We start from the raw sequence: 14,230 nt of genomic DNA, 5'->3' as shown, positions 1-14,230 counted from the left end.
AGCGCAGGCGATCGACTCCCCGGCAAAGCAGGCAGGCAGGCGCCGAGGACAGCGGCGCGTTCTCGAGCGCGATCTGAAGTGAATCGTTCAGGCTTCCACGAATCGTCGTCGCCGCCACCGTGGCGTTGCTCGAAAGGAACCAAACGGCAGCACCACCGACAGAGAACCCTCCCCCACCCCACTTCTCCTCTCCCTTCCTCCCCTTTTAAAGTGCTAGGACGGCTTGGGTCTTCGTACCGACGAGTCGCCCGAAAAATGCAATAATAACGCGCGCACTCACAGTAAAAGCCGGAGAAGGCCCGAGAAAAACAGTACGAACAGGTTGAGCGAATCCCTTCGTTTCGGGAGAACCCTTTTCAGGCACCTTATCGGCGACCCCATTTAACGATACACTCGCGACGTCTGCCCGGGCCGTGTGTTTTCCACGCAGGAAACACACGCTATTACTCCTCCCGCGAACGATCGAAATCCTCGACGCGCGAGACACTCCCCTGCTGTTTCGTTTTTTTTCTTTTTCTGTCTCTCTCTTTTTTTTCCCCACAGTGTCGGAGATTCAAGTTGCGCCTGCGTTCCCCGTTTCACTCCCTTCCCTTTCTTCCCGATCCTTATTTTCCCCTCCAGCTCCGAGAGAAATGGGGAAGATGAAATCGGCAGCAGTATTACGCACCGTGAAAACGCGCGCGCAGGTCTGTGAACGAATCAGCATGGAAAAAAGAAAAAAAAACAAAGGCGAACGCTCAGAAGGCCTCTCATGGAAACGATTCGCGAGCGATTTATGTACCGATCGTTTGTTACGAAACAATACGGAAAAGTGCGAGGCGAACTGGAGAGGAGGAAGTGGCGGGCGGCATGAAACGGTAACGCAGCCGAAGTGCTTGTTAAGAAACAAAACAAAGGACGCGGCACCCGCTTAATCAAGCGCCCAGACACCAGCATATTTTTTTTTTTCGCGCCACCATTGAAAACCCCGCGGATGGGATTCGAGAAGGTGAAATGACGAGGATCGACAAAACAACTACAACAAAGAATCACTCGTTTCGACGATTTCAGCACGGTCCCTCCTCCTAACGCTTTCATGGTTTCTTGGGCAAAAAACAAGGCCTCCAATGACCCTAGGTTATTTAGTTGTTTATTCATTTTCTCCATGGAAACAAACGGTAAAACACAAATTTTCTCGACCGGACTCACGTCGCGGCGTGCCCTGGCGACGATGAACCGGCCTATCGCGTCCTCTCTGGGACAACGCTTAACCCGTTCAGCCCATAACCGTGACTGGAAAATGCGCAGCCTTTCGACATGAAGTCGTCCTGGTTAAAATAAAGAATATATCAGGGACACTAAACACTTAAACGGGCGAGATATTATTTGAACGATTCTAATTACAATAGTAATAATTTGAGACATTTACACAAGACACACGCACGTGTTCGCGTCTAACATTCTTAATGCGAAGCTGCTATTTTTTCCAAGCTCAATAAAGAGAAAGTAACCGCAAAAAGTTGGGAAAGTGCTTTCCTAACTGGAATTCGTGAAGAGCACGAGGCGACGCGCAATGTTTTTTGCAGTATTACACTCATAACAGCAATCGACTGGTGCGCGTAATGTTCTCACTATATTATATATAGCTATTATATTAAATTATACCAGCTTTCGCACTGAAAAAGAAATTAAGCGCATTTTTGTAGGCATTTCGATCACGCAAGTGCAAGTGGAGTCACTGGGACTGAAACGATTGAGAAAACAACCCGAGGAGGCGAACAACGTTTTAAATTTCGCCGATCACATCGTAAAACCAAACACGCAATATGGAACGCTATATAATAGTTAACACGCACCGCCTGCTCTCTTCAGAAATGCGAAAAAGAAATACGAAGCCGTAGTAGCTAGTATTCATATAGTACTTTTCAGCGTGACGCTGGGGCCATCGTGCAATCAGGCGCAGTACTCGGTTACTTGGCGTTTCAGTGAAATAAATAAATCATGTATTCCTACATGCCAAGACCACGACCTGTTTAGGAGGGACGTCATAATAGTATGGGGAGGGGGTGGGGAGGGGTCGGGCGGATCTACCGGAGGGGTCGGAAGTCGACGGTGCGACATATCAGCGCAACGCTACATAGCCGCTAAGCCATCAATCGGGCCGTGACTTGGCGTTTTCATGTGCCAACGCCAAGAAACAGCGATGTCGTGTTTTACGAAGGCCTTTCCTCGCTCCTTATAGACGGCGTTAAATTGCATAAGAATGGGGGACGCCAAAGTTTCGCAACTGCCTAGGGCGTAAACCACAAAACCATAGCTTCGTGAGATAAACTAAAACAAAAAAAGACTGTTTTGGTGGAAACAAAGGAAAGGAAGAAAAAAGAATGATGGGACCGGAGACAATCTTTTTTTTTTTTTTCGCTGGAACAGCAGCGACGCGTACGAGGAGACGCGCGCTAAATGTGAAGGATCGTAGAGCCACAGTAAGCAAGGGTCTGTACACGAAGGCGGCGCAAGTCGCGGCTATAAAATTTCGAATCAGTACGACACGGCCACCTTATTCAGGTCGGAAACAGATTGTGGCGCACGAGAAACGGGTTGGGAAACCCCGACCTCTGCCCTGGGGCTGTCGCAATAACACGAACGGCGGACCGTTTCGCAATCCACAGGCACATGCCGAACGTAATGGGATCCAAACACTCTCTTGCTTAAGGTGAAAGCTAAACCAGTAACGAGCAAATATACCTTGTTAGATAGAATGATCGTGACGAGGTCATTTTCTTTTTCTCGAGTGACAAGGCTGTATAGCTCAGTGCGTGAAAAACAGGCACCATAAAGTTTTGCGCCGAAGCAAAACTTGGTATTGATCCAAGGCTGGAGAGAAGCTCGGAATATACTTTCTCTGTAATAGGAGCCCAGTGGTATATGTGACAGTTGACTGATCCTGAGTTTGAACGACTCTAACGGGAAGAGGACTTGCGTACCAACGACGCTGTCTTTCTGGTTTCTACAGGACACGGTGTTGTCTTGACAGGGCCATATGTCATATGCACAAAGCGAGGTGGGAAGGTGCACGCGATTGTAAGAGAAAAAAGCACCGTAAATATTTTAACTGTGTGGCGCAATAACAGGCTCTCAAATAGCCTACGTTCCCTCTAAAGTTATTACGCAATAATTCACACCATCAGGAAAACTATCCTGTGCTTGTTTCAAGACGTACGCGGCTATAAAATACACCACAGAGCAACAAAACAGTCAACAGAGGAAATTGCTTGTTATGTTTAGTTGAAAAGTAGAAAGAGAAAGTGCACCGTATTCACGGTAAAGGAAAGAAATTGTGGGTCAGACCTACCGCGGTGGCTTAGCTGGCATAGATGCTGCGCTGCTAAGCGCGAGATCGTGGTTTCAAATCTCGACCGCGGCGGCCGCATCTCGATGGGGGCGAAATGAAAACCTCCCGTGTCTCGTGCATTTCGGTGCACGTTAAAGATCTCCTGGTGGTGAAACTTAATCCGGAATCTCCCACTACGGCTTGCCTCACAATCAGATCGCGGTTTTGGCACGTAAAACCGCATAATTCGGTTCAATTCAAGAAATTGCGGGTTCGTATCACTCAGAACTGAGAGCACAGAGTGCTTTAAAAAATGCGGAGAAATATTTCTGTCTTTGCAGTGAGACACACAATTCGTTGCACCGCACTAATACTTCCGACACTTGGAATAACGAACTAAAAGACAGCGAGAATATGAGTAGCAGTAACGGCCGAAATCGCCTGCCTGATAATGTTTCTTCCATTTCTTTCTTGTTTTTTTCCCGAAGATACGTATACTCAAGTAGGTCGGATCACTCGATAAACACCACAAAGGGCGCGGTGATGGCGAAAGAGAATTCAGAACGAAGAAATTTCTCCTAATTTAATAAGCACGCGGTCTAATTTCTCCCCGCAGTGTTGTCGGAAACCGGATAAAAAAAAAAAAGAAATACGCCGGCTTATTAACGGCATCTTTGTCTGATTTAGGAGCGGTGACATGCCTGAGAAAAGCTCCAGCTGCCTCGTTCGGCGACCGACTTCATTAAACGAAGCACGTACGATATGTAACACGTTGGCCCAATTGATGAATTTCATACGGTGACAGACGAAGTGTCCAGAAAAAAGTTGCACTTAGGTTACACGTCGACTGACGCAGCCGATCGTAAGAATGTGCACGCGTAAATTGAAGAACGATGAAAAAAAATGAAAGAAAGAAGATAGAAAAAGAGGCGAACTAAAACTATGAACAGGATTTTCGATAATAGCTTCCCTTGTGTAGACTAAATGTAAGCGTAAGTAAGGCGTTAGCTCTCCATTAAGCGGGAAACTTGTAGAGAAGGTTAACGCGTTACAAAGAAAAGTGACAATAGTGATGTAGTACACCGCTACAAAGAAAAAAATAATAGAAATATCTGTTTGATGTAAGAGCGCTCTTAATGCCCCCCCCCCCCTTTTTTTCTGTTTTCACAGAGTGGATCCAGTATATCAAGCCAAACGTGCCCCCTTCCCCCCCCCCCCCCCTTCTGCCACTGGCCCTATCAGTTTCAGGCTTCAAGTTCTCCATCCCTGTGCAGAAGAATTCCGCGTTACTTCTTCGATATGACGGCCTTCTTTTTAACCAGATTTTTTGATATCTTCCCATTATCGTTACTCTATACATCACTATTTGACGTTTGCCATACAAAGCAAATCTAAATTCGCGCATCAACGTCTACACAGCAATGACTTTTCCTGAAGAAAGTGTGATCGCAGAGCGAAAGCGCGATATCCGTAGCGCTGGTCTGGTCTCTCAGTGCGTATGTGGAAGCCACCGGTACAGGGGGAGTCGCGCGTAAAGTGCAAGCACTTCGGCTGACGTAAAGGCCGCACCAGGTGGTCAAATTACTTTGAAAAAAGAAAAATGTCATTACGACATACCCCGTTTCCCCGTATTTGTAGCCTGAGAATGCACACCAGAAGCCTTGCCCATCTCATTTCTCTTTCTCTTTGTGTTAAGCCACAGCGGTCATTATTTTTGACACGGTAGAAGTGGCTCGAAGTGTTGCAACGACTTCTGGCATTTCGCAGATGTTAAAACGGGGGGGGGGGGGGGGGTAAAAGTAAATAAATGGAGCGCGAAGTACGTGAGTGGTATGTACAGTCGCCTCCAGACCAAACCCGAAAAATCCAAACAGATCTATAGCGGCTTCGCCTTAACAAATACGAACTGTACGGAGCACAAATCAAATGCTTTCGAAGGTATCTCTGCATTAAGCTACCACATTCAAGCCACTCCAACTCGAGATCAGCAGCAGCGTCCGCAGGAGAAGCAAGAAGGCGCTTAAGGTGTGTTCGGGTTAAGTATGACGGTGAGTGTACCTGCGCAGTGACATCACATTCTGGCTTTGGACTCTAATCGCCTTTGTCCACCGGTCGGCTAAAAAATGATGCGCAGCAACGAAGGCGCCCGGGTCATTAGCCAGCCGACATATGCCGGAGGCATCATTATATCCGCCCGTCAAACCTTGCGGCACGGGCATGCGATGACTCAGAAGCAGAAGCAAATGCGAGTTGTCAAAGCCCGAAGTGTTTCGCTTCGGCGAGACGCGCACCGCGAATCGATGGGGACGCCCTCGATCGCAGCAACCGTGTACCGTTTCTCCCCGTACGGTCATTAGTCGCGGTTTAAACCGATGCGCTTTGCCTCTAAGCTCGGCTGTCTTGCGGAGAGGTGGACTACACGAGCAACCTTGACAGTAATACCCGTTTTTTCGGGCGGGGCGTTTGGGTCACGCGTTCGACAATCGCATGGCATATAGCAATGACTTCAGCCCACATTGGCAATGATGGCCGGTGTATTAGCATCAGCAGGTCAAAGGCAGTCGACTTTATGTGCAAACCATGGACGCAAACCGTATGCATATAGAGACCAGCACATCCACCAAATAAATGTTACGTGGAAGCGCCGTAGGGAAACTAGTTACAAGGTTGTATTTACAAGGGGTTGCAAGCACTGGCCAATACGGAAGCCAGGCAACATCAAGCAAGGCATGCCGTCCCCAGATCAGCCAGAGGCCGCTTATGGGTACGTCCGACTAAATCCAGATGTCGACATCATCGTCTTCGAGTAGCACGTAGCAATATTTAGGAACAGAAAGGGTTCGCGACACCCCGTCCCTTACCGGCAACTATCTTGCTCGGTTGGCAGAATTACTAATTTATGCGATTCGGGACCCCGCAAGAAAAACGCCACATTAACGATGAAAAGACACTGCTGGCGCCGTTTTCCTTTGTAACAAATGCACGTCGCGGTGACCGATGCCCCTACCCCCTCTTCAAACTACGACAAACAAACAAAAAAACATAAAAGAAATGCGGAGCTATACATTAGGCACGTTAGCACGTGAAGACAGTCTTGTAGTCGAATAAATGTACCACCCGACAGAAACAATTGAAAAGCACTCCGCGCACAGCCTACAAAGAAGTAATTTCGGCTATAAAGACGCCGACATTAAGAGCTACTATGTTTTTCCCTTTTTTTTTTCGCATTGTCCGGAAGTCTGCAGTGACAAGCAAGACCGATTACACTCCTCTATAAAATAAGAGTGTCCTGTATCTACCCGTTTGACAAAGGAAGCACTGCAGTGCAAGCTTTGCGCCCGAAGGGCATATTAAGACGCAATCACGCAAGTAGGCGCCGAAGACGACGTCAGATAAATTCCCTCACGTTTGCCAATTGCGTGCGCTAATCGTGTGAATGCGTGCATCCCTACACCACGCGTTCCTTCTTCCTTCGCGCGATGGCGTCGCCTTCTCAAGGCGTTGATGCCTCGCCTCGCATATGGCTTCCACTCCTGCGACAGATTATTCTGAGACAGAGTACAGTGGCAAGAAAGCACTACGTTGTGATTTTCTAGCTACCGCTCTCGTGTATTCGCTTCTGCGTTCGGTCGATACAAGTTACGATGCCACTTTTTTTTATACAGCTCAACGTACAGCCTCTGAGCGTACGGCTAAACGCTGCTCAAATAGCATCCACATCACGCGATGAGCAGCATCCCACGCACTTTCGAGTATAACTGTATTCCGGAGAGATGCACAAATGTTCTCTCCGTGAACACGGCACCCCTAGAGTTAATATACTGGCGCGACCCCTGACTGACGTTCCCACGCTACTTGCGCCGCTGTGTGGAGAACAGTGAAGGGCTGCGTATGCCGGGTTTGCGTTAGCGTCCGCTTATAAAGAACTCGGATACATCAAATCGACCGCGAATTGGATTATAGGGTGTTTTACGGGCCCCAAAACCACGATACCACTATGAAGCACTTCGTGGCGGGGAGGGGGGGGGGGGGGGGTGCCCGGGTTTGCACTTAGCCGCCGCAAGAATCGACCGCACTCCAGATTGATTGGCCTGGGTAAGCTATATGACAGTTACGAGAGAAGTTACAATGCTTATGTAAAAGGCGACGTCAAATGTACTGAACTCGGACATTGATAAAGCATACTTCATAACAGAGAGAAAGAAACGGGGGGGGGGGGGGGAGGGCGGCACTGCTTTACACAACACCAGCATCGAAGCTCGGACGGCTTAACGATTTTGCAAAACGACGTACATAGGCGATCGTGCGAGCGATAGTGAAAAAAAGAAAAAAAAACTGGTGTTGTGTTGCGGGTGCCCCGTTGCTTCGCTCCCTGGTAGGTATACTTGCCCGCCAGTTCGACGACAGTCCTTTACAGTTACGCAAAGCGTGTGCGTAGAGAATCGAAGTCTCGTTGGTATTCCGTGGCGGCATGCGACGAGAGCGCTTTTGCAAGTGAGGAGCGCACAGCAGTGCAGGCGGATCAAGAGAGAGAGAGAGAGAAAGGCAAAGGAAAGACAGGGAGGTTAACCAGAGATTATCTCCGGTTGGCTACCCTGTTCTGGGGGAAGGGAAATGGGATGCAATAGGTGAGAAAGAAAGAAGGATAAAAAAAAAGGAAAAAGAAAAAAAAACCTAAGCACACACACGCACGTACACACGAACTATTTCTGTGGCCACTGTCACGCAACCCGCAAAGGCATTCCTAGTCTTACGCAGTGTCACCGTACAGTCCTGCGCCACACAGGCGGATCAATCTCACCATGTTGGACTTGCGCTTGCTTCGCTTCGCTTTTGACTTAATTTATCCGTTGCCAAATAAATGCGAGACGACCGCCGTGTCCTTCCCCGGCCCCCACTCGGCCCTCATTATTATTCTTTCTCAGCAGCATACCGCTACTCGATATTTCTATCGCTTACTTGCCAGGCACAACGTTTCCCAGTGACTGAGAAAGAAAACGCGGATCACCTGACGACGTTACAGGTCGAATCGATGAGGACAAGAAAACAATACGCGCAGTTGCCTATTGTTCGGACACTCCTTAGAAGGGATCCTGCTAGTTTTGAAACAATCGCACTTTAGAGTGTATTTCAGTTTGTTCAGACAGCTTCAGAGGAGGGACGTTGCGCAGGAGGCATTGTACAAGTTTAAATGGGACGAATGGTCCCATTTAAACGCCGTCTGCTTCTTGGAAAAGCCACGAAGCAGACGGCGCATGGCTTGGGGCTAGCTGGCATAGACCACAGTCGTGCATAGTGTACTGGAAATAGCGTTGACCGCCTAGCTTTGCAATTGTCCGTTGCGCGTGAAGGACACTAAGTAAAAAGATTATTGGAGGTGTCCTAGTGAATTCGCCTGCAACAATATTTAAAGAAAGATGTTACTCTTACCAAGAGAAGGGGCTTGGTATGAGACACTAACGGCGAAAAGTGAGAGAAGGGTGGTGACGTCGGTTTCAAGTTCCCCGCACTGACGGCGTCTGCTTGCGTTTAGTTTATCATCCACATCGATGGCACAGCATTTCATACCAAAAGAGCCGAGTACTGCAGACTTAGCAAGTTCCAGAAACTCTTACTTTGTCATCAACTGGCCAAGTAGAAAAAAAAATTATATTAGTTTGAAAACCACGACGCTATACTGACGTGCAGGGGTTGGGGTTTCAACCCAAAGTTTAGGAAATTGAATGGTAACGTTCGTATCGCCTTTAATTACGAAATTGTTAGCACGAAATTAACGAATACAACATTTAGAAAGAATAAGTCGTGAGTCTAAACTTAGTGTTCCCCCTTTAAGGTGCCCTTTAAAATGTTTCAGCAAACACACAAATGCAGTTATCAGCGTAGCAATAGTGATTGAATAAGTATGTGGGGCGTTAAGGTCACAAAATCGAGAATATGACAAGGCGGAGACGCATCTTCGTTTCTTCAAGGCGCGAGTTCCACGGCCCTGCACAAAAGCCATTCCTGATCCAAAATACTTGGGCTTTGCAATCAGAAGCTGTAAGAGACATGCGGTACACCGCAGGTAACATGCCAAGATGGGTACAACACAACTCGACAACAAAGAAACGCAGGCGGAGGAGGGCTCAACGTATCGAAACCACACGGACAAGGTGAGGACACAACATACGGATAAACAACACAACGACATCAAATATGTCACTGTACGTGCTCGCCGCATGCCCTGCAGGCACACTCGCGCAAAAACACACGCAGACGCCGGTAGCAGGATAGCACGTGCTCGCGCGCTTTCAAACTAAACACACGAACAGAAAAACAACCAGAAGTCGTAGGCAGAGGTGGGGGGCGGGCGTCAACACTTCCACAGCACAAGACAACCGAGACTCACCTGCGTCCACCGATCCGGCAACGTAGGCGCCTGGGCGAATAGCAGCTCACTGTTTCTCGACGTGGTTCGCGAGATGCGTACGTGTCACACTGTCACCATGCTTTGCGAAGGGTCTGTTCCCTGCAGCACAAAAGAACTCGAACGTACGCGACCAAACGGGCGCACGATCCGCACTCTAGGACACGCTGCCGCGCTCGGTGGCTCTACTCAGTCAGGTGGTGACGAGACGCTTTGGCGGGTGGGCACCCAAGGATGCCCGCGACGAGAACGGGACACGTCCTGCCCGTGCAACGGCAAAGGGGCCGAACCTCCGGAAGCACACGCGGGAAAGAAGGGCGAGCGACCAAGCGACGACGCAAGTTTCTCTCCCGGGTCGCCCGGAAGCACAGAGAAGGCGCGCGATGTTGTCCGACGTGCGACGGGGAGCACCGCACAAACCACCGGCACCGGCTGCTTCGAGCCGAGCGGGCTTCCTGGCCGACACTGCGACGCTCCTCACACGAGCACGGTGCGCGGCCCTCGGGAGAGGAGGTGGGGACGCCGCGCGACCTCCCTTCCTCTCGTTCGTTCCCTCGACTCCTGGCGCCCTCGCGCGACAGCCTTGCCGCAAGGCTGCTGCCGTTGCGTGGTTCGCATGCTTGCGCGTTCGGAGGCCCCGCGATTTGGCCCGGGACGTCGTCGTCGTCGTTGCCCCCCCCCCTCCTCCTTCGTCGCGTGCATTCGGGGCCCCCTCGCCCCCCTCTCCCCTCGTTCCGGCGTTGCCTGCCTGCCCGATCGTCGTCCCGCCGGCGTCATCGTCCCTGCTGTCATTCTGCGGGGCTCGTTCGTAGTGCCCCTTATTCACCTCATCCCGCGGGCCTCGCGCGTTTCGGTCACCGTGCACGTCCCGGAGCGAGGAAATCTGTCGCCCGGAGACGGCATCTGGCGCGATAAAGACATTACCCTTTTCACGGAAGGAGGAGAAGAAAGCTGGCTCGCAGCGAGGTGCCGACGCCTGCGTGCCTGCTCGAGCCTGATGCTCCGTTTCCGTCTTCTCGGAATCGCGTGTGATGCCGTAGGAGAACGGCGATGACGACTCGTCTCGGTCTGTTGCACGGCGTGCCTTACGGAAGAGGCATGTTTGTCTTTGTGCCTAAAGGACGGCACAGAACAAAAGCTGTTGCCATCTCCCGGCTTCCACAGCGCGCCCGTCTCTGTAGGGGCGCGAGTGAATTCGAAGGATCCAATAGGGAAATGATATGCATACGAAGAAGTTTCTTTATAACCTTTCGATGACTTCGTAAAACTGCCATGCTAAATTTGCACCCCCTATTTCACACCAGGAGCGCTATAACGTAAAACTATTCCAAACATTTCTATTCCAATTCTGCAATCAGCCTACCGCGATTGGTGAAAAACGTTTTTGGACCGCACCCACTTCACCTGTCTGTCACGCAACGTCACGAAAACCGCGATAGCTCCCCATCTGATATGACGTGCACACAATGATTATGCAGAATTTGACCGAGCAAAACAAAAATAGTTATTTCTGATTCGACGCCTTTTCGCCATAAGCCCTCGGCTATTGGTCAAAAGTTTTCGGGCTGCACCCACTTCACCTGCCTCTCACGCGACGTCACAAAACCGCAAAAACCTACCACGTCAAAGTGACGCGTACGAGTTAAGGATGCATTAATAAGCCGAACAAAACTGAATTTTCTACTGAATAGGCGCAGGCTGCCCCGTTCCGAAAGGAATAAAAGATCGCTGCCGCCGATCGCTCCTGCACTGGCTACTCGCTCCTGCCGTAGAGCATGCGTGCATTTGCGTGTAATAAAACTTTTTGCGTGGCCGTGTAACGTTTTCCAGAAATCTCTGCACGTTTACGACCTCGTTCTGCCAACTCTTCTTTGCTGAGGATCCGTTTTAGCGTCATTGTTATGCTTCCGTTGCATGCCGCCGCGATATTGGACCAGCCACCGCAAGCTAAGTAAGGGAAAGCGAACAAATCGCACACGCCGTCACCACCCTCTTCATCCGGTTATCGATATTCAGTGCAGTGGCTCGGCCCCATCGAATCCCTCTATAAATAGCCGCCAGCGACAGCAACACCACGTGGCGTCACCCTACTAAGCCGTTAAAACTAACACGCCAATGATGTCAAGGTCACCTTTGACAAAAATAGGTACACCTACCTAACGTCGGCCAGCCTCCGTCTGACGCACTTTAACCTCGTTTATTCTAATTTGATTCAGTATTCGCATGGCTCACGCCAGTGTCATCCGCGATGCATCATTGGCGCCGCGATGGTGTCCGTATGACGGAGGCTATCATAAGGAGCGGGCCTGCCAGTCAGCAAATTCACTTACGTAATAAAAATGTTCGGCGAATGCACTCCCCGCCCGATACTCATGTGTGTGGAAGTAAAAGATGCTGTCGGCTTCTTTCTTTATAGCATGATGCACGCGAATGGCTTCGTCCCACGTTGGAGTCACCCGATTTGCTTATTCAAACCGTCGTTATCTGTACCTGCTTGGTATCTCAGTGCTTTTGGCGCCTACGCGAACGTCAGCGCGAGCCGTTATGAAGGCACTGCTGCGTTATTTAAAAGACACCGGATTTTGTGACAAATCGCGACTGTACATCGCGCTGGCGGCTAGGGGCCAGGAACTGCTGGACGCATATGGGACCTGAGAAGAAGGTTCCACCCCATGTGGTGCCAGCGCGCACCAACCGTCATTAAGGGCTCAGCACAAAAGTTGATTCTCTCTCTCTCGCGTGGCGTAGGATGGAGCGGTGACAGTGTGTAACAACTAGGAACGCCTTCGCAGACTGCGTGGCGGTGCCCACAGAAGCAGTTCTGTATTGTATGTGTGTTCTTTCTTTTACTTTTTGTCGTTTTCCCCATTCTTTTTCTCTCTCTCACCTATCGCGCCCCTTTCCCTCTCCCCCAGTACAAGGTAGCCAACCGGAGCTAATCTCTCCTTAGCCTCCCAGTCTCCCCTTTGCCTTTCTCTCCCTCTCTCGGCGTTGTGCGACCAAACACGATGTCGCAAGTTCGTGTCCCGGCCGCCCCTGGTCGCGATATGTAAAAAACAAAAGCAAAACAGGAACAAAACAAAAACAACTCAATCGTGTGCTTAGATTGCGTATGCTTAGCTTGAGAGCGAAATGGAAAGACTCTCGCGTCCTTATACGATTTATGTGCTCGTTAAAAAGCTCAAGATGGTCATAATTAATCCGCAACACTCCACCGTACGGCGTCCCTCGTAATATTCTGTGCCGCAGTTACGGGTTGTTAAACCCCGCAATTTATTTATCCTCCCATTTCTCCCTGCTCAACTCTTTTGTATTTACACTCCCCCCCCCCCTTTTTTTTTTAAATAACGGGCGTACGATATGCAGTTTCAGTTAACGTCGCGACAGGTGATACGACGAGGCTGGCGCTCCAAGGGTGACGGGAATGCGAGAAGAGACGCCCGACAAGTCAACCCCCCCCCCCCCCCACCCAGAACTCCTCCTCCTCCTTCTCCTCTCGCTCCACTGGGTCACAACCGACGCGACTCCACGCAAAAATAAGCAAAAAAAAAACTTAGAAATCCACCACGTCGCTCGGTGGGCTTCTCCTGCGCGCAGCTTCGTGACGCCGGGGATTAAGAGCGGCCAGCGCGCGCGCCCTGGGATTCGGCCGAAGGCGTCCCGTGCGTGGAAGCCCCCCTCGAAGGAGAGGAGAGAGAGAGGCGCGTGCTGGAAGCGTGCTCGGCGGCGCCTCGCTTCGTTGCGGCGAGCCTCCCCCCCCCCCCCCCCCCCCACCCCCTGTGGACCACCGTATACTATACGTACGACGCGGCGTTTGTTTTGCGACGTTGCGCGGAGCAGCAACCGTGAAATGGAACTGTTTGCAGCCGACGAACGGAGCTTGCGCCGCCTGTAGCTGCTGGGCTCTCACCCTTCGGATTCCTCCGCCGTACTCTTTCTTTATCATTCCTTTCTTTCAATTTTTATTATTATTTTTTCTTTTTTGCCGCTTTGTTGTAGTTGGTTGTATACCTTGGTGAGCTTCGCTTCGGGTGCAAAAGAAGCACCGTTGCGGCCGGCTCCCCGCACGAAACTGTCTGGATGGAGACGCTAGTGCGCGTTTCTTCTTCTGAAGTGGCGCGGCTGCGTTAAGAAACCCGTTAGGGGGAGAAAATGAAGAGAAAAGACTTGCCTCCACCCGTGCACGGCCATTCCCGAGTTCTTGAAAAGAAAGAACACACACACAAAAAAAAAAAAAAACGAGGAACGGAGGCGCACGAAGCTGAAGTAAACAGCCGTCAGAAGCAGACTGAAATGCGCTGGGAGATGCTCCTTATACGAACACATCGAGGAGGTTCCCCTAAAGAATATTTTGTGTGTGTGTGTGCGTGTGTATCTGTTGCTTCGTTGAGGTTTCGCAATGAGTACATATAGTCGCCCTCCTGTGCGCGGCGGAAAGGAATTTTGCTTTCAGGCAAACAACAATTCAAAATCGCGAAGCGCTCGCTGTGGCTATGGAAAGCCGCGATATTTCA

At 50.3% G+C, this 14,230-nt stretch overlaps 1 protein-coding gene across 1 annotated transcript in view; it reads right to left on the bottom strand.

Moving 5' to 3' along the window:
- LOC135915395 (irregular chiasm C-roughest protein-like) overlaps positions 1-10,169 on the bottom strand; it is a 407,803-nt gene extending 397,634 nt beyond the window's left edge. The window contains exon 1 of the mRNA XM_065448440.2: positions 9,699-10,169. The gene's annotated coding sequence lies outside the window, so the exon portion shown is untranslated. The remainder of the gene's footprint in view (positions 1-9,698) is intronic.
- Positions 10,170-14,230: the final 4,061 nt, after the last annotated feature.

This window comes from Dermacentor albipictus, chromosome 4 (assembly GCF_038994185.2).
Source record: "Dermacentor albipictus isolate Rhodes 1998 colony chromosome 4, USDA_Dalb.pri_finalv2, whole genome shotgun sequence".
NCBI lineage: Eukaryota > Metazoa > Arthropoda > Arachnida > Ixodida > Ixodidae > Dermacentor > Dermacentor albipictus.
This window is presented reverse-complemented; position numbering and strand designations above follow the sequence as displayed.